Source organism: Colletes latitarsis, chromosome 5, assembly GCF_051014445.1.
Source record: "Colletes latitarsis isolate SP2378_abdomen chromosome 5, iyColLati1, whole genome shotgun sequence".
Taxonomy (NCBI): Eukaryota; Metazoa; Arthropoda; class Insecta; order Hymenoptera; family Colletidae; genus Colletes; species Colletes latitarsis.
The window spans coordinates 35,243,052-35,270,330 of NC_135138.1; the positions used below are offsets into that span (position 1 = coordinate 35,243,052).

The 27,279-nt window shown below is 36.6% G+C and overlaps 1 protein-coding gene across 4 annotated transcripts in view; it reads left to right on the top strand.

The window, feature by feature from the left end:
* Nucleotides 1-27,279, top strand: part of LOC143342170 (furin-like protease 1) — a 216,105-nt gene that overhangs the window by 48,531 nt on the left and 140,295 nt on the right. Inside the window, exon 1 of one of the 4 annotated variants that reach the window (XM_076765763.1) lies at nt 11,313-11,393. The exons of the other annotated variants lie outside the window; for them this stretch is intronic. The gene's annotated coding sequence lies outside the window, so the exon portion shown is untranslated. Of the gene's footprint in view, nt 1-11,312; nt 11,394-27,279 lie in introns of those variants that run through there. 4 annotated transcript variants of the gene reach the window in all.

Below are 27,279 nucleotides of genomic sequence, written 5' to 3' on the forward strand. Positions count from 1 at the left end.
AAATGATGGAAGAGCATATCTAGAGTACATTTGTTTTATTGTTTTAGGTTTTTTATATGTTCTATTCTGTGTGTGAGCTTTTCTCAGAATATTATGTATATAAAATAGTAAGGAGAAAATATAATTACTTTAAATGTAGCAAAAGTGCTCGTTACGCTGTTTTACCAGTATCGACCACCACTTTATTGGCGGCTAGTGCGAAATAAAATAATTGCTACTGTTCCAGTTGTTAGAACGAGCATTCCTCTATTAAAGCGGTAATTTCACAGGCCCTGATCGATTGCACAATGAATGTCTCCACGGTATGCATTTTTCGAGGGAAAAAATTGAACATAATTGGTAGGATTATGCAACTCAGGATCGTTGTTGATTCCACTAAAATCCGTGTCCGGTTTACGATCGTTCAGCGTCACGATTTAGAAAGGGAAAGTCATCCTGTTGCCGTCAAGGCGAATTTGAATAGAACAATAAAGCTCCTTTAGACAGTAAAACCTCTATTTACCAATGCTTTTTACGAACAAGATCATTTCAGATCATAATAATTCAGCATGAAACTGGCTATGTTATGACATTGTTATAGAAGAACCACATGCATTAAAAAATGTGAAATATAATGTAATTCTTCATTAAAAAGACAAATTTAAAAGGTACAATAATTATGCAATATATTAATGTTCGATATCGTCAAAAATTTTAACTAACCTTTACCATTTTCTGTGAATGCAAAATTATTTCAAAATCAATTAAATTTTGTTCAATTAATGAGAATTTCGAGCAATATGCATGCAAATTCGTGCACTTTCATTATTCGAGTAATTTATTTGAAAAGTTTGCACGACATGCATACTAAAGATTATATGTTACATTTCCATTTATGTAAAATAGACACGAGATTTGATTTTGCAACATTTTGCAATACTGTGCATGGCACGCGAACCTTTTTATTCGTGCCAGAATGAATGTTATTACAACTTTTAATTGGCAAAACTAGAAATTAACTACAAAGTAACTTTTGCACGGACTTGGATATCCGAAGAGCAAAATATTAGATCGTTTCATAAGACTTTGCGTATTTCACTGCATAAACTTTCGACTTGATGTAAACACATCGCACATTTACTGCAAATAACGTAATTGAGTAAAACAAATTTGAATACTTTGGATTATTATAATTTTACAAGGATATATTAGAATGAACATATTGAAATGTTTTATACTTTCCAGTTAACAATGAATGTAAAGAAAATTCATATCAGGTGAACAGAATTTTTAAAAAAAAGTTAAAAAAAAGATTCGTTTATTCGGAAATGAAAATAGGTAAAACTTTTGATCATTTGTTCGTAAATTTTCTAATAACCATGGGCGATATGTGACCAGTACCATTTCGCGATATTAAATATCAAAGCACAGCTGGAAAATGTTAATTAGCTAGTGTTCCAGCAACGAGCCATGGAGATGAAAGTTTGTAAATCAAACACAACGGTATATTAGTGTGTACTGTCTGTGATTCCTGTGAATCGCATCGATATTGATCGTACTAGAACTGAAAAACGTAAGACAATTTTATAACGTGTGAGCATTGCTATTAATGAAATAGAGTTGCAGAGTTTGGCAAATTTTATTCACGCATAATGAATAAAAAAAACTTTTAAATCCATTCGTAAACGTGTAAACATTTACGTTTCATTAGTAAATTCATCTGTAAGTTAGAAGATGATTTTACGGATTTTTTGAAATCGATATCTAGGCGAGCGAAGCACCGGGTAAAAATTAGTTTACGCATGAATCTAAAATTTTTATTCATTATTCATGAATAAAATTTGCTGAACTTTGATGGAACGATGAATGGGAAAATTCTAGATCATCATTTACTTGATACGTAGAGAAAAAATTGTTCAATTTAAGAGATATCTTTTTTCTCTGATTAAACGTAAAAATAAGACTTGAAATCAACAGCTTTTGGTTCCTATTATTATTAGTTATTAAAAACTTTTAATTTTCTATAAAAATCACTCCTCTCCATTTCATTAGAGGGTGGTCTAAGACACTCTGTACGTGTTTGTTTAAGCCGATTAAAGTGAGTTTTATATTCTAAGAAACTCATTTCAGAATGTCTTTTCTTCTCCAAAGATTAAGTCAATAACCGGGTATACTATAGTCCAAGGTGGAATCTTTTGTTCTTTTCAAGGCGCTGCTGGTGATAATCTGACTTGCAACTCGCGGAGGGAATTGTGTTTAAATAATAAAACTTTCCAAAATTTTAATAATTGAATGTTGTTTCTGGAGCTATTATTGAGCTCGTTGGAATTCTTGATCGAATTCACGTGTCGTATATTAAAATTACATATATTATTGACTCTTTAAAAATAATAATCAACCTCTTATTTTTTCGACCAAATATACATGTAATAACGAAAGTAGAATGAGACATATTTACCACAGAGTAATGTCCCTTTACACTTCGTAGATTACGTTATTCATTGGACTGCGATGATAGGCTCTGATACATATTTTTATTAGGTGTTTTTGAAAGATGCTTGCAATTAGTTATTCCTCGTAATGGTATATTATTAATAATACGCCTCTCTGGTTAGAGTATTAAATCATCATCTTTAATAACAACCTAGGTGTAATTGATGCGGCGTTAAAACATATATGTACGCGAAAGAAACTAATGGGTTCTTGAAATTCGTGTTAGAATCGCATCTATCGAACGTGAGTTCGTATTTATGTTCTGGCAGCGCGGAACACACGACGATCCTTCAACATGAAATAGTTATTCCATAGTAAATCGGCTCGAAGCTTTTAATCAGGCATCGCGAAAGCAATTCGTGAATGTATTTAACCTTGTTCTCGTTCCTTTTTTCTTCTCTCCAAACCGGAATAAAAGTTTATGAGATGCTGACTGGCGTGTGTGCGATAGGTGTTTCTTCCTGATCTATTTTTACGCACGGAAACCTGTTCGCAGTGAGTAACATTTTCGCAGGGAAATGCTGCTGATTTCGAAGTACGTGCACTCGTGTATGCACGTGAAATGCAGTTTTCCGCTGAAGAGTCGTTCATTATTATTGGAAATAATTTTGATTCGCAACAATTCAACGTGAAACAATTTCCCATTTCACGGTTTCAATAGAGTCGACCGTTGTCGCTAAAATAAAATGGCTAAATGAACAGCAGATGCTCAACGTTCTATTATAATGCAATCCATTACTAAATTTCGAACAATATAACGTATTACGGACATCTATAGCTAAAATGAAATATTATGTAAACGTTAGTTTGTGCAACACAAACTAAGATTATACAAATAACAATCTTTTCTTTTATTATCGTTATTTGCGTACTGTCTTGTTTCCTACAAATAATAATTATTTACACGATAGGGAGTTTTCTTCGATTTGAATTTACTTTAATTTACTTTAAATAAAATTTAGAATCTGGTCAAAATGGACCCGTAAGTCCTGCAGTAGGTCGTTAGGTTCGCCATCCAAGGGTTTGTATCGAACAGTATTTTTATAATTCTGTCATGAAACGCACTTAAGCACCATTTTTATAGCGCGATTCATAGTTTGTCGAACCATAATCTAGGCAACCAAGCCTGATATCTGGTGTCCACTTGAGAATTCTACTCTTGAAAGTCAATATCGAGAATAAGAGCACTTTCACACGAGCAAATAGAAAAGCCTTCATGTTGGAGTTGCTTCCGTCACTCGTAAGGTCGACTCTTTTACGTGACCATATGAAAGAACCCTTACTCTCAATGTTCTAGCCACTAGAGAGGCTTACTGTAGATAGCGACTCTTGAGAACAATGCTCTTCAATGGACACCAGGCATAACACGCTTCAAACGCTCGATAAGCACTGCTGGACAAAATTTACGCCTTGCTTGAGCCTTTGCATTCATTCTAGTCCAGCAAATGCATTTTTTGGGCCCGAAAAGCTAGCCAAAATATATAATTTTTTTAAGTACAATCGAAAGCAAAGCTAAAAAAGATTTACCTTTTATTTTACTGCCATTCGATTAAATTATTTTTCCCCCGTTGGTCGATAGTCAAGTTTTTATAATACTCGTCTTCGAAAGACCGAACTTCTTTTCAACTGCCGTAAGATTAATTTTCTTCGGTGTTCTTTGAGCTTACTAATTACAAATCTTGTTTTATTTCTTTTTATAGTAATTTTGCTGCCTTTGATGCTGTCGTTACCTCTACTGTAATAAGGTGTCTTGTCAATATTCTCGTTTTTTGAGTGAAACTTGTAAAAACTTGCGTTAAAAAATTCTGAACTCGAATCAATGCATTTCCGCGCGCTAATAAACTTGCAATAGACTCGTTAATTCAATGAAATTGTAACAGAAAAGAGATACACTGACGAAATTCAACAAAACTCGTTATAATCAGCCGAATTGCAACGTTTTTTAATGGCAAAGTAAGAGAAATAAATACTGTGTAAAGGATTTTTATTTAAAGGTACTAATAATCTTTATACATCAAAGTTATCAAATTCAAAAGGATTTCAGAATAAAATACGATCTTCACACATAAATATTTAAAAATTTTTTTATAACTGGATTCTGTTAATTTCGTACTCGTCGACAATGAACGAATCCTTTCGCGAAAAATTAAGCAACATGGTACACCAAATGACGTACTAAATATTGTACGAGCTGCTCTAATGGCTTTCGAATTTGATTTTATCACGGAGAGGAGCAATTTGGCTGGCAGAAATATTCAAATTTGTTCCATCATGAAATGGAAGTAAAACAAGATACGGGAGTTTCGTTAATTGCAAATTAGCTGATTTTTGATAAGTAGAGGATTCATCAGAGTAATGCATCCGCGCCGATATATCATCCAGGAGCCACACCCTTTGGTAATATCAGTGCGCTCGCATTTCTAAATAGGCGAATGCAGTCTAGAAAATTATTACCCAGAATGCGATACGCAGTCTTGATTACATTTATATTCATCTGTGATAGACGAACGGGTATGGAACAAGTTTGATTAGTTTGGCTGTGAACGTATTCACGAATTCAAATTCATCGCTCCTTTGTTTGGAGCGGAGGGCAGGAATTTCATCGCGGTATTTATTTCTAACAAAGGACGAAGAAAGGAATTTCATTCGAGACATGCGACTTCGGGTATTTTATTCTGTAAAATTTTCATATAATACAAAAATTCAAACACTTAAAACGTGTACAGAATTTCATGTTCATTTATTCATTGCTACAGTTTGGTGTGATATTTTGTGTCAAACGTTACATAGTTGTATAATCGTGTCGTCTATTGAAGTAATTTGATTTGAAAATTATAAAGTGAAAGATCGTCGAGTACGTTCTAACAGAAATGAATGTTTTATATTTCTACCGTAGTCGTTTTTATCAACATTTCCTCTTGTGGGTCTTGCAGGTGAATATTACAACAAAATTATAAAAAATATGACCATCATGGGTGAAAATAAACGCAACAGAAGTTTCTTGTTATAAGAAATTCTCTGCTCCTCGGAAGAGTGTGTTCCGAGAACTTTTGGACGCCACTGTTTTACACAGTAATGAACGTCGCTATCTTTGCTAACAATTCGAGAAAGTAGTTAAAATCCGGCGTGATATTACCTAGCTTTTCCCCCCCATTGAGACTGCGGTAATTAACGACGGGAATGTAAGGTTGCCGTGATAACGACGCTATTACGCTTACTTATTTTGTAGCCCGTATCGTCATTACTACCGTGTGACGGTCATTCTCGTTTCACAGAGGGGGTTCGAAGTTCTAATATCGCGTTTACGATGCCACAAAACGCGCGAAAAGTTGGCAAGATATCGCCCTAACGAGCACGTTTTGCAATTGGTAGTAAATTGTCAAAAACTGTTACGACTGAAATTGTCGATAACTTTTCGACTCCTTCAGGCATATATTTTCAGAGTGGAGAAGGCCCCACAGAAATTTTATTCTAATGGAATGTATAAGAATAGAATTATTTCAGTCGTTACACAAAAAATGACAAGCTAACATCGAAGCATTTGTATTTAAACAATACTTGAACCGTTCCAGTCTTTCTCAACTGTTACGGGTCAATGTTTCTCCATTGAAAAATTACCACACGGCTTAATCAGCATTAATCGCGGAGTAATAGTCGGTTAACGTGTGAAATCGTGATTATTTCACGAGGAGCATTTACACGCGCCGTTCAGCGAACAATAGTTCTCCTTTGCGGTGCACGCGGTGATAAACAGTAGTTTGAGCTGCTTATTCATTTCACTTAATCATAAGTGGAATGGCAGAAATGAGGATAATTGGAATTTGTATCGCGCCACGAACATTGTGGGCACCAGGTATTTTTGTGGTATTCGTAACACCGGGCGCGAAAACGTTCACGGTTGTTAAGGAACTAAATGGAAACGGAAACGTACCTCATCGCAGAACGAAACTTTTGTCCGTGCATTTAGAAGGCGCAACAAATACGCTAGTCTTTTTAAATGCAAGTATTAGCGCGAAAAAATTGCGACTATTACGACAATTCACTTTTCTTTTGTTTCTGGATCTCATTTTCAGTAAGTTATTTCGAGTAAATATAATTCTCAAATAATAAATAAATTTTAGTATTAAATTCGATGCATATTTTATTGCTTTAAATAACGAAGTATAAACAATCTGTGGGAAGGAAAAATTGTATTGCTCGAAACCACAGTAAAAATTGTTATTCCGTAGAAAAAATTCCTATAATAAGTTTTGCACAAACTTTCGACGTAAAGTGTCACTAAACTGGTTATAAAGCCACTCAAATCAAGAATTTCGCGGAAGCCTTTGAACCAAAATTTTACGGTAATTTTCCGGGTAAATCTGTTTGCTACGTTCAAAGCAATTTTTTCGTTTATTCTTCCTTTTACGTGCAATATAAAATTCGTCGTAAACTCATATTTTTCCTCGAATACGTCACAGTAGATTAAACTTACTAATACAGTCGCGAGTAATGTAATCTAAATTCAATTACGAGCAACAGACGATCTTCTTTTAGATGCTTTACATTTCTGACGGCGAATCTTTTGTTGGTAGATATTTTTATTTTCTCTCCGAAGATACAAAGCGTACTAAAGCGTGACGTCGTAACGTGTACTTTGATTTTCCAACGTCGAAGATCAAAGATTCGAAAGGTTTCTCACGCTATGCAGCGAGCGAGGCGAAAATCTGCAGCGATTTTTAGTACAGTCGATTATGTCGGTGCGTCTTCCGCTCGCATGGTTGCACCATCGACGTTGATTTTTCCTGAAGTAGATTCGGAGGTGGTGATTTTCGATGTTTCGACAAAGGTGAGACGATTTTTCGTTTTATTGGCAGTAAAACTACCCCGGCGGGGTCGTCGCTATATAATAAAAATTGGAACACTTCCTTCGCGATTGTCCGTAAAACCGAGCAGGATATTCGCTAGATTTTTCATGGCGACCGTCCGGAAAAAGGATTCTAGGTCGGTGATAACGGGTAACGCACTTAAAAGCATTTTTCGCCGTTGAAATTCAGTGGACGTTACTTCTTTGGTCTCGTCTGCGGCGTGTCAACAAAAGCTCGTTAATCTCCCAGAGGCTTTTATTATTATTACTATTTTCAGTTTAAAATCGCGTTAAATACTCGGGTTATCAGCGACTATGCTGTGATTTAAATGTATTTTCCAAGGTGAATTTTATCAATTTTGTACCAAATTTGTACCGAAGAAATTACTAAGTGTTCATTCAATCTCTCATAAAAAATTACAAAACAAATTTTTTACAAGTTTTATTGGAAATTATCAATGGATCATTTTGACTTTGGTAGTTCCCCAATGTTAAAGCAGCTTTTACAGAATAATATTGTAGAAACAGAGAATTAAACGCAGGTGCGTAGCGATCGCCAAGTGGACGCGGATGGTGTAAGGTACTCGAAATTATTTTTCGAAAAAGGAAATGGAATATGTCGCCAGTCATGGAAACCGTGATGTGCGGTCTCGTTTGCAACGGCCGGCGCGGGGATATAGAACAAAATATGTGTATACACGAGCGGAGCCGCATGCACAGCACTGTTTAAGCAAAACTGGGTCGCGTTTCGTTTTCTATCTCGACGCGTTACCTACGCTCGCGAGTGCATTTCAGGATCTTTTTCTTCCTTTCGTTCCTGCAACGGCCTCGTTGCCAGTCGCGCGAGTTTCGATAATTAAATACGCGATCGCGTTCGCGGAAACAATTATCTATTATCCGGCTCGCAGTTCCGCGGTTCGATCACGTTGCGAAACGCTAGATATTGGACCCGAATATCCAGCGATCGATCGCGTTTCGTAAAGTGCATCGAATTTCAAAGATAATCTTTGGATACTTAATTACATGAATCATGGGGAAACAAACAAAATTATGGGGTAACTGCAGAGACGTTTTATTTATTTCTTTACTGGAAATTCTTTGCTGTTTTGCCCTCGTTTACTTTATATGGTGTATCATTTGAGTCGGTAACTTCGTATACAGACTGTTTCAAAACATATAAATGCTTAACAAGTATTCCACATACTTTACTTTTCGCTGGAAAATATCAGGCGTTCCTCGAACAATCTCAAATACATTTTTATCTTTTTTTGTAGCTCATGTATACCATTTGCAAAATTACTGTAGAATTATTTTCTGGATCGTGCTTCAAGTCGATGCTAGTCTCGAGTTTACAGCAGCGGACTGTTAATATACGTGTTTTTCGCGCGATTTATCGTCGTGTAAATTATTGTTACTTTAATACCACGATCCTCGGAGCTGACGCAACGTTATTAGGTCGACCGGCTACTCTCGATAACGCGATCTTAAAGGATGGTGCATCTTCGATGCGTGACGCCACGGTAAAAGTAGACTCAAGACGCTGACCTTAATGCATTCTGTATGGAAATAGTTGTTTGGCATGGTCCGAATATCGAGCTTATATTATTTATCGACTGCATTAATAGCGCGACTTGTAAACGACTTTATGAATTAATGCCAATAGATTTTTTAGCTTCCGATTTTGGTTAGCTTCCGTCGTAAATAGGAAATATATGTATAAGAAAGACGAAAGGAGAGAATCTTCAGATTCCAGTGCCTTAGAACAGTCTAACAACGCGTATTAAAAATAGTTAAACTTTAGACGCGTGCAGTTCCGAAACTACTAGTGCTTTATTAATTATTGAGGCATTGTGAGAAGCGGCAAAGCCTCCCCTTTAATGTGGTTTTTGGTTTTTGTCGATCGGACTTTCCGTTTCCGAGATATCGTAATTTATGTAAAAGGTAATTTTTCAATTTCCGCTATCTCGCTGTCCCCGACGTACGAAAGCCTATAAACGCGTATTAAAAATACTAAAACTTTAGGCGCGTGCAGTTCCGAAACTACTAGTGTTTTATTAATTATTGAGCCATTGTTAGCGGCGGTAAACCTTCCCCTTTAAAATGGTTTTTGGTTTTTGTCGATCGGACTTTCCGTTTTCGAGATATCGTAATTTATGTAAAAGGTAATTTTTCTTAATTTGACTATCGCTGTCTCCGTCTGACGCGTCGCGTCGTGCCTCCTTGTCGCGCGTGAGTCGAGACGGTCACGTGACCAGGAAGTAGTAGTATTTCCAAGAATTTACTACGCACTGTTTACTATTGTCACGCGCGCGAGTTCATTCTACTGAATGAACGTAAACAAAAGCTTCGAACCCTTATATCTCCGAAACTAGCCACCGCATCGACTTGAAACTAAAATCGCTATATCTCCGGAACTAATAAAGCTATCGACTCGCACAAACGCTTATTTTAAAGGGCATTTCATCCTCTAACTAATGACCATATCACCCACTATAATTTTTGCTATCTTCTATATTTATTTTGAACTTTAATTTTCTTGAAGCGAGTAAAACATTGTAAATTAGTTTATACCTCCATTTACCGAACATCGAAGCCTCTGTCATCCGAACTGACAAGGAAAGGTGGTGGGGGATGCTGGTGGATCTTCGAACGAGGTTCCACCGTAGCAACGAATAATATTTAAGTCCGACACTGCGAAACGGGGCATTGTTCGTCGCATTCGTTCGCGTTGCTGGAGACAGGAAGGTCATAGTGCAGAAACACGGCAATTAAAGAGCTATCTGATCGTGATTGCGCGTGGAGTTCAGAGACTCAAAGGGTTAATTAAATCCGTAACACCGCTCGCAGATTCGGTCTGCTTCACAGTGAGCCTCCACGTATTATGTAGGATCAATTTCTGTCCCTCTTTGTTCCCCTTCTTTCCCGTTCAATGTCTCGACCTTCGTGCAATTCATCCAGTTGGTACATTACCGAGTGCATAAATTGACCGTCACATACTCTTCTTTATAACAATAGAACTGACCGTGTCGCGTTACCAGCGGCACGTGTGCTTGCAGTAACATTCGTACACTGTAACACGATCAACTCTGTGCGTTCTTGCGTAACGTTTTTCTCGTTCTCTTTTAACTTGTTTTACACGTGTCGCGTGAAATATTGCACGGCTCGTGTTCGGTGGAAATTAATTTTACCGGTTGCCGTGTGACAGGACGTGGCAAGTGAAACATTTATTTTTCGGAGTGCATATTTTTTTTCTTTTAAAACGGAGGACCGTTGCTTGCAAATGAAGCGATGGTATCGTTTCATCAACCGGGCAGCAATCGTACGCAGTCGTCGCAGACTAGAATCTTAGAGCATTGCAAAAGATCTGTGCATTTTAATTGCAAGTAGAGTACGTTGTGACTTAAGAAAAATTAATCGTTAAACCGTACAGATTTTTCATTCCACATTTACGAAATTAGAAACGAAGAGAAGGAATGATGAAATTATTTTGCAGACCACAACAATAGAAATCAATCTGTCGCCGTTGCTCAATAACAATCTAACGACGTTTTATTGTTTCGTCACGTTATTCTGAAACACTTATTGCATTTACCGTTTATAGCACTTTCTCAATAGAATAAGTCAATGTATCCGAGTTCGATGCAATTTCTCGATTTGCTACGCATAATTTCCCATTTCACATTCGCTCAACATCGATATGGTATTGAATTTATCGTGTCGTATTTCTTGAAAATTTTGTTGAATCTTGAAAAACCCGGGACACGGTATATTTGTGGAGTTACTGTTACAATTTCTGAGCTGGCTTTTACGACGTTTATTTATCGCGAGAGCAACGGTGCATCGTAAGATCGATCAAGTTCGCATCCACACACCACTCCGTGCCGCAACGAAAGGTCCGTGTATCCCAAAAGGAGCGAAGAAGTCACGTTCATAACATAAATCCCAATTCATATTTAACTACTGCTTTTAACAGTAAAAATTCTGTTTGTTTCAGGTAAGAGGTTCAATTTTTCAACGTCAAATCCTTCGAATTGTCAACGCAGAACAGTTTTCACGGTTTACAAATTCTTCCTAGGTGAGTACCTCAGTGTTTGCATTAATGACAGAGATTCGTGTCATTTTTAGCGCAACCTTACACTGTATAATGTGTATGTTAGCGAACAACGAAGCGTTCTATCAAGGCAAACGCTATTACCCTGTTAACCTTAATAGCGTCCTTATGATACGGGTTCGTGCAGTCTCGCATAATATGTTTCTAATTTATCGTGTTGTTCTACGATTTTTCTGTCACAGTGGTATGTATAATCATTGTTTAGATCTGTCGGATCGAATCTTGATTCTGAAACTGCTCGTAAACTTGCACAAACATTTTTCCTCGCGTTGTAAATCCAACTTTTGCTTATAAATATTTTTATTCCCACAGACATAGATGAACAAAGTTTTAAAGTTTGTAAAATTTCACGGAAGCTGATCGAGTAAATCGAATCAAATAAAAATTGCACCAATAAATGCAACAAAATAAATTTCGATTATCTTCGCACAATAAAATTTATGGTATTGCACGATGTCGTTTTCATGTAGTTTGATTAATGATTCTTGAAACGAGAATATAGATTTGAATTTTTTATTTCAATTTTTATGCAGTCCTGTATTGTTCTATAGAAATGGCTTTATATGAATTGTCAGGAAACGAATTTTTCACTGTACAAGTACTTCTGTGTCTCGGTATGGTACCATTTAGTAAATATAACATTGCAGAGTTTTGTTTTGTTTGGAACTTTCATTCCGGGGAAAATGCAATCCGCAAAATGAATTTTCGAATGTTTAAACCGAAGTTTCCATAGCAAGCAACTGGCGCATAAATTTTTCCAACGTGCACGGAAGTTCGTTCCATGGAAACTATTCTGTACCTAGAAATCCAGGAAACAACCTTTTACCTATTAATAGAAAAAACAGTCATTACTTACAAATTCAGAAGCGTTTTACACAAATTTCGTATTTATTTCAAGTCGTATCCAAGCCAAATGTTGAAATAAACGGAAATTATTTCCAAATAAAATCTATTTTTCTCGTTTCAATCAATACCGTCATTCTTTTATTATTGTCGTTCGCCATCGTATGCACTCTGCTACTGCATATAAAATAGAACGTGCCTGATGTATACAAAATTTCATTTTCCAGTTTTACGATACTTGGAATAATTTGGAATAGTTTCCGTTTTCATTCTCGAGACTTTTCCGATAAAAGAATGCATGTTCCTTAATTTTGCATTCTCCATAAATACAGGAAACTTCGTAAAAATTAACTTTGAACCGGATGTTCCAGAAGTTTTCCGAGTTAACTGTCGCGCCAAGTAGACGATGAAACTTCCGTTTATAAGTTCGCAAAGTTTCTTTATGAATTTGTAGCCAATTCTTTTAAGGAAGATTATAACTTTTCCAGACTATGCAGAATCCAAAGAAAGTGATATAGTCGAAAAGTATGAAAGTAATAGGAAACAAAACCTATTTAAAAATTTATATTACGTTTATTTTTATATGTAGTGTTCTTAAATTATTCACATAATTACAACTTCTCTACTAGTGAAGTTAATTTGTTCCAATTGAAAAGTCTATAAAACGAGGAAACGTGATTGAAAACAGTGCAGTATCATTAAATTTCAAATAGAAAGCATCTTATTTCACCGTTCTTTACATAGTTTTAAATAGATCGTAATGGTAGATAATGTACGAGTGCAGCGAGCGATCTCGATCACGACTGCGTTCTCAATTTGTAATTACATGTATTTGGAAAAAAAAGAAAGATTTGTCCATGCAATGGAACGATCGATCGATAAGAAAAACAATAAATGCGTCAGGGAAATTGTCGTTCGCTGCACAATTTTTTATTGTACGCCGAGAATAGAACCGGACCGTGCGAGTTCGCGGAAAATTATTTGCTATTTATCATTCGAGGAAAAATGAGTGCAACCTACTAACAGCAGGCTTCACGCGGAATGAATTAATAATGCGAATAAATAAATTTTAATGCAAACTCTCCAATAATAAGAATGCAAAGATCGAGTGTGGAAATGAGGTAAATGGAGCAGATTTACAATTTCTGATTAATGACATTTCGACAATTAAAAATGACTAAATAAATGGTTCTTTTGTTTACTAAGTTCTCTTATACGCTTCACTGTAACGGAATGTTGCATTATCGTGTAATTTAGTTTGAAAAAAGGAGTTTTAAAGTAAAACTATACGCGTTCGTTTCTAATCCAGATGTCTCTTAAGAGTTCTGTGTAAAGCAATAACCGATGGATCAGTCGTTTCGAAATAAAGTAACCCGATCGTCAGGAAAATCCGGGGAAAATAGATCAGCCATCGATTGGTAGCAGGATGTTGATTTCGTCAGCGACGAATCAAGCTGATCTAAATCGGATCAGGTTTATTCCCGTTCGCCACGAATCGCAGGTGTTCAACGGCCTCATACGGCTCGTCACGATGTTTGCAATCGAAAACCCAATTTCTCTTATTTCCTGCATTTTATCCCGTCCGTATCGGTTAGTTTACCTTCCGCGATTTTTCCAGCTGCATTTCCGCGTAGCTTTGTGTCACTGTCCCCTTAAATCGCGGTTTTTTTTTGAACGCGGACCATGGACGGAATCTACTTCAACGTGTACTGCTAGGTCAAATAAAACGGCGGCACCAGTAATTTAAATACCGTTGTAAAGATGATAAGTAGGAATCATTGATTTACACATATCTAATTCGCAAGTAAGTGAATTTTAAAAAGACATGTGCAATTCTTTAATCTGCAGTATCAAATTCTTCGAACTTTTGAAATTAAAACAGTGATCGTATTGCGTTCGATGGTAAAATTTAATGAAATTTGAGGCAATTTTTATTAGTTTATTTCAATTAGTCAAAGTCCTTAAGACGTTTCGCATTAGCACTCTCCTCGTTTTTAATTCATTACACGTGTCATTAAGCAACGGTGTGCCAAGTATGTAGGTAGACACAACCGAGTCTAGACGATTATGGATTTCCTTGTGGTATTTCCGCATAGCAAGTCTGCAAGTCACACACAACGATTACGTGACGTGTCAGCAACCAATACGTAGGCCGTACTTCAGACACTATTTAGTTTTATTAGCTTAAACTTGAACGATCGAATTTCAATTACACATAATAACTATATTACTACTTCATGATCGAATATAACGGTGACACGGTACAACTTTGCAGATCAAATTAGAAGTAAAATAGACAGGAAATTGTAGAGTAAGAAAGTTTAAAAAAAATAAAAGTTGAATGATATAACGAAGAAAAAAAATAAATCACGAGTGAAATAATCTTTTTGGACACTGTCAACTAATAGTACGTTTTCATATTCACGCTTGAGCGTGGAACGTTTCGCAAAAATATTTCCAGTAGAGTTATGACACAAGCGAACTTTTAACGCTGAACTGTTGTCTGAAAAAATTAGTTGACGTAGCGTAAAATCGGCAACATAAATTCAACGACCTTAAAAAAATATCTAACGCTTTCGTAACGAAATATTCTATCTTCTTTATTTACAAGTCAAATTAGACACGCGCTATGAATAAAACACTGTAATAAAGACGTATTTCATTCTTATTAAAAAAATTCATACTTGCAAGGAGTTCTTTCTGAACTTTCGTCGTTCGATTTTTATCCAAACGATTGATGTACCATTTAATTTTTTATTATTCCTCCTCGGAGAAACAATATTTTTACAAACGACGCGTTTCAAACGTATATTTTTCGGATTCCAGCGTGGAATATTTTGTTTTCCTTGCTTCGTTAATACTCCCCAGTTTCTCTTTCCACAATTTTCCTCTCGTTGTCCTACGTCAAATTCCTTTTCGATTTTTCACGAAGCGAGATTTACGACCGGAACTCGCGTTTTATATGGTTGTTTCATTGTACCGTTTCAAATTCCTTTTTTAACATCCTATCTATCATTAAAACATTACGTTTTAAATTAAATTTTACTGTGGGTAGCATTGTCTGAAAAAATTTTCAACTAAATGCAGGCATATGCTACAATATCTTCATCGTTTGCTCAACTACATTTATCATTTACATCTTCGATGTTCGATACTTTATAAAGTGCTTTTAACAAAATTAATTCTACATGGCTTAATTCGGTCCTTTATCTCTCTACGAGGTTTTATTAACATCAATACGACACGTTATAAAATTCTGGATTAAAATCATTACAAATAACATTGCTTATTTAAAATAATAAAGATTATCGATATATTGTATTTGAATCGAACATTATAATATCAGACATCTTTTATTTTTTTAAAGAATTGGAAAATAGGGGTAATTGTTGGTTAAGTAAGCACAGAAGGATATCTTGTTTTTAACTACGAGAGAATTACCGATTCTTTGGCGTAGATCGATAAGCATCGATTGGTAATCGTTGGTAATGACATTGACATGGGGGTTGAAAGCTTAATCCCATTATTTTCACGCAAATGCGCCACACGTTTTCAGCACACGCATCAGCGGCACGAAACTTTAAACGCGCTTGACTGCGATTAAAAGCTCATTATTATATTGAAACGCGTTAACATTCGATTACCCTTCATCGCGCATGCACGATCATAAAGGGTAATTCAATTCGAGTTTTCTTGTTGTTTGCGAAACGCTCTGTCTGCCTTCACAGAGGCAGTTGAAAAATCGTTCGACGAAAGTGAACAATTATTTTCAGATTCACGAAGGTGTTCTCGCGAAATGTGAACTTGGCGATTCGAATGAACGAAATCTGACGAATGTACAGATATTAAAAAGAAACGTAGTTAATTTGTTAATTTGTACGAGTTCAATTAGAGAGTCGTATTAACGAATACGAATTTTCAGCGAATATCGCGAATATTTGGACCTGATCAAACATTCGATAATAACGATTTCTGTAAATTTCCAATAAAGAAGAAACGTAGAGTCGACGCGTCGATAAAAAACGTACGAATTATTGTCTACAACTTCTAAAAAGAGTAATTTTTAGAGTAAAAGACTTATTTGTAAAGCAAACTCGTTGCGGAAACGATCGGGAGCAGTTGGCCAACGAACTTCTGCACTAAATACTTAAAATAGATGGCTGGTTGTGTTGGATGGGGTGTTGTCATGGTACGCGAAATTGAAACGATCTATGTACATTTAACAACGACCGACTGAATATAAAATAGTAGACTTTGTAAACGTACGTATGGTGCATTTGCTTGCGTAACAGCGTCTGATCGATATGCTTAACCGAATTGTTCGAATGTTTGTTTCTGACTATTTCGCTCTGACCGAGATCCGTACTGTAGACTCACTGTCAGTGTCACGTGTTTTCCCTCCGTAACATTTAGGTATTCCCATTGATCAATGTTACGCGTTAAACGTATTGTGTTCATCGTTGGTAAACTATAATGTATAGTTTTCGTGGGTGTAACAAGGTGAAAACATTCGCGATGCGTGTCGGTGGAAGATCGAAAGTGTTTGTTTTACCAAGGAAGTATTATTCCAGAATTTCTGGAAGTCAGTTTGCAAGATAATAAAAGCATTGTCTCGTTGTCAAAGCACCAGTACATGCTATCTGCAAGCACTAAAACTGAAGCAGCGACGCGCGAGGGTTTTCGAAACCTTGACCCGCTTAATTTGTACTGCAAAGGCTGAACTTTCCAGTTCAACTGCCCAATTTTCGTTCACCTTGCTCGAGCGATACGTAACCGGGGATTATCTCTAAAACTCTAAGCACAGTGTACGAAAGGTTGTTCTTATTTAACATTATGAAACGTCGACGATCATTTGCCAAGAACCGTCAGCGCTGAGACTGCTCTTAGCGCTCATCCGCGGCTACAAATAGGACTTCAGGAACGATTATATTTATTTCAGGCCTTAATTGCTGTGGCATGTCTGTGTCGGCGATGAATCGTGCATCGCGTTCTCTATAAACGGAAAGTAACATCGTTGATTTCCATTCTAGATAAAATCCTATAGTATGTGCAGCGAATAAGTTCAGCAGATTTCGATCTGTGGAAATTGTTCGGGCGAATATTGATTTCGTTTAGCGATGTCTGTCACGAATATCCCTTCGAAAGAAAAATGAACCACGTATCAAGAACGAATATTTTTTGAAAAAAAATATTTATTTCCATACAAAATTCTTATCCTTGAAAAGAATTTATTATTCTTCAATATATCATGAGAGAAAATTCGAATTTTACAATGGATCATGAATCATTTTTTAACGATGAAATTATTTACGACCAATCATCCAATTGTCCGGGACCGTTTAACGTTTTAGAACAGAAAAATTGCATTTTCCCGCCGCGACGATTTAATTAAAGCTTCAGCGAAAACAAGTATGCTTCTTTAAAACACCGAGTACGCCGGGTTAATGCGTCATTTCCGTTTTACGGCACGCTTTATGAATTTTATGGACGCCCGTGCAAGTTCAGTTTAAGGAATGGCTTAATTTCGCATAGAAAAGTTACGTCGCTTCTGCAGTGTCCCTTTTAGGAATGCTAATTGCAAACAAGTTTCACCAATCATTTAAAATTTTAATAAGAACGTGCCTGCTACCATTAAACGCCGTTTCTTTAACGGCGCGAACATTATTATAATTGAGTCGCCTGAAAATAGCAAATATTTGGCAGCTTTTTAACCGTTACGTTGACCTTTTGTATCTCGAATGTTTTAAACGGAATTATATAAAATGAAAGATAATTACAAAATGTTATAACGTGCCGGAGTAATGAATTTAAAGTCTGTCGCGGAAAAGAAACGAGAGTCGAACTCGATTAAAATAACGTTAAACGAACAAAGCGTTATTGTCGCGTCGCGTAAACGAGTAAATCGTTTCATTGATAAACCGTTCGAAAGCGAAAACGTACTTGACTCGCTTCCAATCCAATTGGCGAGCGAACAAATTATGCAACTGTTTAGCGATCGCTTAGGTTAGCCTCGGTTTCGCTCTAGGTATTTTTCGTTCGTCGCGAATACCGTCGATGGACCACAAAATCGATCGCGATAAACCGGTTAACGATTACCCACGACCATTGATCGTGGTTACAGGTTTACGAGCGATTCGCTCCCGCGAGGCCACTGATTCCTTTGGTTTGTAGCGAAAGCGTGCTGCGAAATAATTGGAAGCGGACGGGAACAAGGAAGTCGGCCGTTTCGGATGCTATCGATGTTTTCGGATTCAGCTTGTTATCCGTACGAGAAATAAAATCGAGTGTGTCTTTCACGAGAGCGATTGAATTCTTTTGGAAATTGGACGTTAGTCCTGTTTCTCCTTCGTAACCTGCATCGACGATCTGCTCGTCTCCTTTTCCCCCCCCCCCCCCCCCCCCCCAATCGCCTCTGTTTATACTTCCAATACGAACGCGAAGATGCTGCTTTTATTTCCCGGGAAGATTATTAAACGGGAGCATTGGGATTCCGTCTTGAATTCAGATTTCTAGAGATTGCATTTGTGGACCATCGCGAGCAACCTTTTCCTCCGGTTCGCTGATTTGTTCGTATCGAACGATGAGATCGCGTTTACGACGAATTTCGGAGAGTTAAGCAAATATTTACATCGCACGTTTAAACACAAATATTCGATACAGCGGTATCATAATAAAAAATCGACAAGAAAACTAGGTGTTCTCGTTCGAAGAGAATAGATTTTACCAGAGTCGGGATGGTTTTAATCACGAGCAACGGAATAACAATTTTAAATACGTTCGTACGGTAGATTTTGATTGCAGCTTCGTTTGCCTGGAAGTCTGTTTAAAAAGCACGCTGATGGATTCTATTTCGCGAATAAATTCGCGAACAGAAACGTCAACGGCAGTTTACGGAAGCGTCTAGAAATTAAATTTTTTAATTCGCTAATGAAATCCGCCCAGCCCTGAGTTTCAGTATTAAAATGTACAACAGTATCGAATCTGAATAAAAAAAACACGCTTGCCTATTCATGAATTATCGTAGGATTAAAACATCTTCTGTTTATTATTGGAAGGTATAAATATTCGAAAATTCGTTCCGTCTTAACAGCTTCTGCGCTATTATTTACCTTGGATGGGGTTTTTGAAGCTTTCTCGTTCGGCTATAAATTTCCACGGATAAAGGAGTCCGTCCAGATTACTTGTCGAATTCAGGGGCTGAATACACGAGTCATATCCACGGAAGTTATTGACGGGCGTAAATTACCGTTGTGACGTTGACAACGGTACACGTAAGAATCCAATAAATGTTAACGAAAGCGTGCTCGGTAAATTGGGTCTGTCTCGAAGGGCGTTGAAACATTTATTTTGCGTCGAGGGACAGGCTGAGACCGAGCATTGTGTTGGGGTTTATCGATTCTTCGGAATTCCTTCATGCTTCGGTATCAAAGCTAATTTATTTTCAAGCCAGTAAACAGATCGACGCGATGAAATCCCAACGAATCGCCGAAATCGTAACGTCAATCGTCGAGGTTTCATTTCTTTGCACTTTGTCGAAAATTTAATATAGTTCAGAATTCTAAATACAAGCTCAAATAATTGATGGAACTCATCAGAATAAACAGAGTAATCAACGGTGACTATTACGATGCTAAGAAAGGTCCAGTTCCAGATTTTTTAATTTATTTTCTATTCAAAAATATACAAGAATATTGTTTCTGAGAAATAATTCGAGTTTAGAAATCAGTAGTACAACATTGAATATTCAAATGTATTCGTGTATTTATGCTGAAAGCGCAACTAGGATAAATATGTTTGTAATAATTCTCCAACCAGACTCTAAACCATAATCGAAATAAATATCCTACCTCTAGAGGTTCAATTAGAGATTCATGTACCTCTAGCAAGCTACACGAGACCATTATTCATGCTCCATTTCCACCTATTTAATGATCAAAATTGGAGCACATACGCGTTATGTATAGATACAGATATCAGATACTTTACTATAAATTACTGTTTTAAACATCGCTTCGAAAGGAATTTTTAAATATTGTACTCGATACATAGTTACCTTTGTTTTTAAAAAATTGTACATTGCGTAGCGTTATTATGTTGAAGATTAAATTTAACTGAACTGTAAAATAATCTTGCATAGATTTTTCTTAGATAATTCTATGTTAATGCTTCACAGGTAAGATCTTTATTTACGTAATTTGCTGGAAAATCATTGAATTGCATCCACATCTTTTGCACAGAAGACAATGGCACATATTTCAGAAGATATGTATGATAATTCATTTCTTAGGAAATGCAAACATGTACTTGAAGTTAATTAAAATACGGTTCCGTTAACATGCTATTGTACATGGCTGCCCATTGCATATGAAATGATGTGAAAAGGAAACGTGCTCGAGTTACGTGTAGATTTTCTCTTGCCCATAGATAGTTATTGTGCACATTAGCTCTTAAGTAGATTATTGGGGCCACTGCGGCCCTCTGCAAGTTTAAACTAATAATTGCTTCATACGCTTCGATGTAATTATGCTTTAAACGCTGCACAGAGAACTTGATTTACATTTTGATTCGCGACTCAATACTAATTAATAATCAAAGATCTAATTTGAGATAGTGTCCATAATATCTGGTAATCATTGCGAATAGAAAGTGTTAATTGGACGACTACGAATTTTTTATTAACAAAGAATATTCTAAGAATTGCTCAGATACAACGCTGAAACACTAAAAATAAGTGTATTAATTGAGTTGTATTTTTTCTATATACAAACTTACCAATGTTTGTGAGAAAATTTTAGCATCGAGGTATTTCTAGCACAGACTTCCTTATCTATTTCTTGCATAAAAAATTCCAGATCTCTAAAGTATCCCAAGCAACGATTCATCGCAGACATCTACTCGAGTTTTCGTTTCATTTCACCGGCGATTGCATTGAATGCAACGTCGTCGAAATGCACCCGGAACTACCGCTGCAGAAATTGGTAACGAAATGAAAATTTCACGAACGTTTCGCATAATTCAAGATCCACGATAGCGTGTTGTTGATATTAAGACCGCATCTTACCTCTGGCCACTAGTTCCCGATTGTTAATACCGGAAAATGGACGTAATTAATGGCGGTCGTATTTCAACGGAACTTTGCTCGTTAAATAGTTGATGAGTGTATTATGGGCAGCCATATCGACTTTTGTAAGTGAAAAGTTTTAACGTCTTCTTACATCTAATTGTACCACTAAGAGGATTTCCACGTAATAACTGAACTATCTCTCGTCTGGTAAAATTTCATTTGCCGCCGGTGTAACTAGATTTGATGCAGCTGTTGCAAACGAGCGGAGAAACGTAGCTTTTTTTTGCGGTGGCTAATGGCTCATAAGACCAACGAGCAAGGTGGTTCTACGAAATTTTTTCATTAACCGTCGTGTTTGCGATGACGTGCGCCTAAACGACATTTAAAATTAAATCCAAGTAATATTTTCATTCGTGCAATACACACTGAAATGCCGGAACATCGTATTATTATAGGGTAAACAATTACTTTTTAAAATATTGCGATGTTCCAATGCAGATTCTCGAAGTAGATTCTACGTTTTAGAGACGAAGCGTTAAATAATTCTCAAGAATTCTCTTTGAAAAATGTCTGAGTCAACAGAGCTATGACGAAACGAATTTCTTTGAACGAGGAGTGTCTGTACTAAGAGAATGTCTATTGTCTTTTCGATGAAAATTACCTTCAAGATCTCGATTAGACATTCTGAAGAAATATAATTTCTTTTTTTCTTCAATATATAGTGAGACAACTTTGACGTAATATAATTTAAATTTATAGATATTTCTATTTTGTTCTTACCCGACCATTTTGAAAAAATGATACTTCGCTGAATTTCCAGCTCGCAGGTTATACCATGTTTCGCTCGGGGCTTCAAGTTTCGTAATTACAGCGTTCGCTGAAACACCTGCAGCGGCAGTCTACCGCTAATTCGCTGTATCTGTTCAGCCATAACGTCGAAGATCCGCGGAAAAAAGAAATATTAATTTTCATCGAAGTACGCGTCACGCAACAAGTTTTTCCCACGCCACAGCGTTTTAAGTTTCGCAATCGCGAGGCTAACGCGCGTCGAGTAATTATGCGCGAAACTGCAACGCGGCCCCGAACCGCGGATTATGTTCCCCTTATTTCTTCCCCGCGATGCAATTAACGCATTCGAGGGCCTAAACGAGCGGAAATCCGGTGTCTTGTCGCCCGGGGTCTATTTTTCAAACGCAAGGCCGCGTCTCGTTCTCTAACTAATTTGCGCGAAGCAGCTAATTTAATAATATTGCAACGAGTTCAACGTTCTCGCTTCCGTTACTAATGTTTCGATTAAAATATTACTATGATGGAGTTCGCGATTCGATGAGCTCGTCGGTGTTATAACCAGATTGTAGATTTTACTCGGTGATAAAGCATGTTAACCAGAGGTGCTTCTATCGATAATGTTGTCGATAATATCGAAATATTAATATAACCTTGGCATAGTTTTCACCTCTGACCTCCCTTTTCACGGGTAGATTAAAGTGGCCACTTTTAACGCTTAGGAAACCTTAGTAGTTATTCAGAGAATGTGTGCCGAATGAAAATTCCGTATAAAGCTTCTGGCACAAGTGAAAATAAATCCGATTCAAAGAGAACGTTTCGATTCCAGTTTGAACCATCGTCAGCCTGACGGGAAAATAATAAATTGGAATCTGAGAATATAGTTGTTAATATGTTCTCGATACTTAGCGGTACAAGAAGTTCAGGAAAGAAAAGGAGGAACGAGGAAATCGGGGCTTTAAACGAAATTAAATATTATGGGTTATTGTTAAGTCGGGAAATTGGTTTTCTACAAAGAGTAGAATATCTGTACTTTCCTTGGCATTTTATCCGATTCCGAGCCAAACTCCAATTCTACCTCAGATTCAAGGAAAAGAATAAGTCGATTTACACACCGACTTTTTGATACACTGGGGAGAAACTAAACCGATTGGACAAAGAAAGAAACAAGTGAAATAGTATTCTCATCCAAACATCTCATGTTTTTACAGTTCACTGTAAGTGCTCCATTTCCATTTATGTGTAAAATCTATTCTAAGAAAAATACAGATATTCTATACTTTACATCTACACGTTACAACACATTATTTCCTATTTATTTATCTATTTAGTTACCAATTTGTGTATGTATTTATCGATCGGTCTATTTGTATACTGTCTACATATTTCTCTATCTGTTCATTAATAGAATGTAACATTTCTGACAGATATTTCGAGAACTGCTATACATTTTCATACTCAAGCTCATATGAAGTCTGTTTACTCATTTACGTGTTTATCTGTCCATCTGTTTTCCATTTACCTATCTGTCTATTTATCTATTCGTTTATCTGTCTATTTATCCACATACGTAAATGTGTATCCAACTGTAGAATGCAGATTTGTATCAACAGAACATAACTTTCCCAACAAACACATCGGAAACTGCTGAGTATATCCGTTCTGACGTTTCTTTCATTAACATTGAATAATAGAAGAACATAGTTGTAGAGTTTTATTAATAAAAATCGAGATAATCTTTAATATTTAATGCAATCATATAAGCGATGAATAAGTAAAGTACGTGGTTTACTCTGTATACGGTGATAAAATATGTAAACATTCGAGGCATTTCAACCCAACTTTTAAATATAGCGTTATAAAACCACGTAAATAATTTTCAATTTGCTGGAAGACAGGAAAATGAAATTTTAAGATACTTACAATTATATGGACCGTATTCAGAAGTCGATCGTTTTATTTCGTAAATTTTTTAAATTTGATTTTTCGAGGCTTTCCCAGTAATATTCCAACGTATGGACGTATCGTAATTAACATCTCGATTAGCTACTAAATGACGTTTCAACTACTTAACTGATTCATGCCCAACCAACCATACCGCGTTCACATTCAATGCAGTTTACAATCGAAAACAGGCTTAGTAATTCTACGTTAATTCAAGCAAAATTCCTGGAATTCCAATCCTATGAAACAAGAACGAAAGGAACATATATTTCTAGCTTCAGAAATAAAAATCTTTGCATTTTTTCAAGGGGCTCGAAACCGAGAAAATTATAACTTAAATCCCCCCTTGTTTCACGTGACCCACAGTATATTTCAATTTCATCAGAATCTCTGACCTCGAGGGCGGGAAGTGATCGATTCGAGATGGCATGACCCCGGCACAGTTTCCAGTCGCTCGAGTGGATAGTATGTATCTCTATCAGTATGTCAATTCAAAATTTTGTACACACGTTACATATATTTACCAAAGTCAGTCAATTCGTGAGCTCTTCTCGATTAAAACGAATCTAAACAGACCCACATTTGTACTACTCTCAGCTACAATTTATTCCAATCGTTTCTCAAAGATTTTTAATTACATATAATTAACAGGGTTCAGGAACTCTCAGAACAGACAGTATTCAACGTAGGAAACAGTTTTCAAATAATTGATACTCCCGAAATTATAAAAAAATGTTTGTGATATCGTCAAAGTTAATTTATATCTCTCCTGTTGATATTTACAAAAATTTACGCGACAACTGCTATTCAAGAAAGACGGATAAATGTGTGTATGTTCAGTGGTCTTAATGATTTTACTCTATTAAGCATTGTTAGTAGACGTTTTCTCTTAACGTTAGGATTTTTTTCTAAAGCCTGAACCCTTTCTGTTTAACGCCCTGTGTAAAGATCAGTGGATAATCGTCCCCGGTAACGCATCGAACTGTTGAACTGTTCGAACGTTCGAACGTTTGCGCGCGCGATCGCGGAATGCGCAAAATCACAAGAGCGCGAATATTCGTGAACAAAAACAAAAAAAGGGCTCGAGCACAACGTGCTTCGCTGTCAGCTGGACCGGATTCAATAGACTACACGACACAATCGTTGATCCAGTTAGAGCGAGATACGAAATGGGAATCCGGAACTAAAAGCGTGGAACTCGTTCGAGCAAATTAAGTTGAGTCGAGCGCTTTATTAACTCCGGGAAATTAAGGACAGTTTTGCGAAACGCCCGGAACAAATAGATTTTTGACGCGCTGATTTTCATTCGGTTTTTGATTACCGTATTTTTCGTCTAACAGTGCTCACCGTCGTATCGTATACGTCACATTTTTTAATATCGAACTTTTGAAAAAAAAATATGTCTAATAATACAAACGAAATTATTTTTCGAACTTTTATCAACTGTAGATTTACTAGCTACGTTAAATATTGCCTGAACACACACAATAAACAGTATTTCTCTCTTTGCGTGAAAATCATCCCGGGCAGCTCTGAATAAAGAAGCAAGCAACAATAGAGTCAGAGTCAGAGATTCATTGACCAATACGTCTTGCACACTGTAGCAGAAAATCGAAGAATCGATCGCGTTTCACAAACGAATTTACACACGTACGATTTAACATTCTTATGTTACCTGGGTCAGGTATCGATATCTTTCAACGTCCCTCCTGGTCGTTTGTAAGAAAATCCTGGTTTGGTTTATATCAATGGCGAACGATTTCAGCGCCCACGCAATTTCGAAGAAGTGGAATCCCGGATAAAACATTGCCGACTGTAAACGGACGACTTCGAGATGGTTGTTAGCCGATTCCCCAAGAATTTCTTACAGTAGAGGATTTTCAGACAGTTGGTAAGTTGTAAATCCAACGACCGAACAGTTAGGAGGGTTATAAATTCCCGTTTCTCGAGATTTCGCGGATCAGTGAATTGGAGATGTTAGACCGTCATAAGTTTGATATTCCGGATTTTCGTAGACTTGCAAAGACGAAACTTTGAAATTCGATTATTGAATCAAATATCGGTTCCTCGAAATTTTATTTACAAATTTTAAAATTTAAGTAAATCGTAGATGACTTAGATATCGTTTGTGCAGATTACGTTCAGATTACCGTCTTTCTGTATTTACAAATTTCACCATTGACTCTTTATCCTGAAAACACAAATAACATTATATTATATTGTATTTATACTGCTACATCTGTGTGCAATGTTTCATAAAAAACTGCGTCTCGATGCTTTTTAATAATGTCATCTGTAAAACGTAACGAACTCCACGCACGCGAAAGTCAGTACGAGTGGATCGCCCCTTTCTCGTTCGAAGGGGTAAACATCCCCTAGGTGACATAATAACTCGTCATCGGGTAGTGGGTTTAATTACAAATCCTTCATATTAGAAGCAACCAATACAAAGGGCTGTAGCAGCGGGCAAATAGCTCGAGGCTTCTTTCCGACCTCGAATCGCGGTTTCCGGTTCTACCAACGACAGGGGGTGTGTTATTTAAATTCAAACGTGACTGTCCACAACAGACCTGCTGTGAAAAGGAGCCAAGGAAACCGAGCTACTACCCGGTGGTACAAAAGAATTTTAAATTGTCGACAATTGATGGCCTGCTTTCTATTACCCTTATTGCACGGTTAGAGAGGACGTTACATTTTCAAGCTATTCATTTACACGCACGGATACATTTAAACAATTAAATTTTAGTTCGATGGCTTATCTTTCTACAGTAAAATTCCAATTATCCGGCATACTCGGGACTGGAGCGATGCCTGAAAATCAAATATGCCGGATAATTGGACTATACTTACATAAGAAGTGATAAAAACGAGGAATATAATATTTCTGGCCATACGTTGTATTTTCGGTAAAGAATTTTTTTCTCGAAAGTGAGTAGGAATTCGAGGGTATGTGTATTGACCAAAAATGATTGTAATTGACCCCTGCAACCGAAAAAAATTTTTTCGGAACGATTTGAAAAAATTTTTTTTCACTGAAAAATTTCAGGGAAACATATCAATGTATGGTCAGACATTTTCGGTAAGGAATTTTTTTCTCGAAAATGCGTAGAATTTCGGGGGTATGTGTAATGACCAAAAATTATTGTATTCGACTCCTGCAACCGAAAATAATTTTTTTAAAACAATTTGAAAAAATTTTTTTTCGTCGAAAAA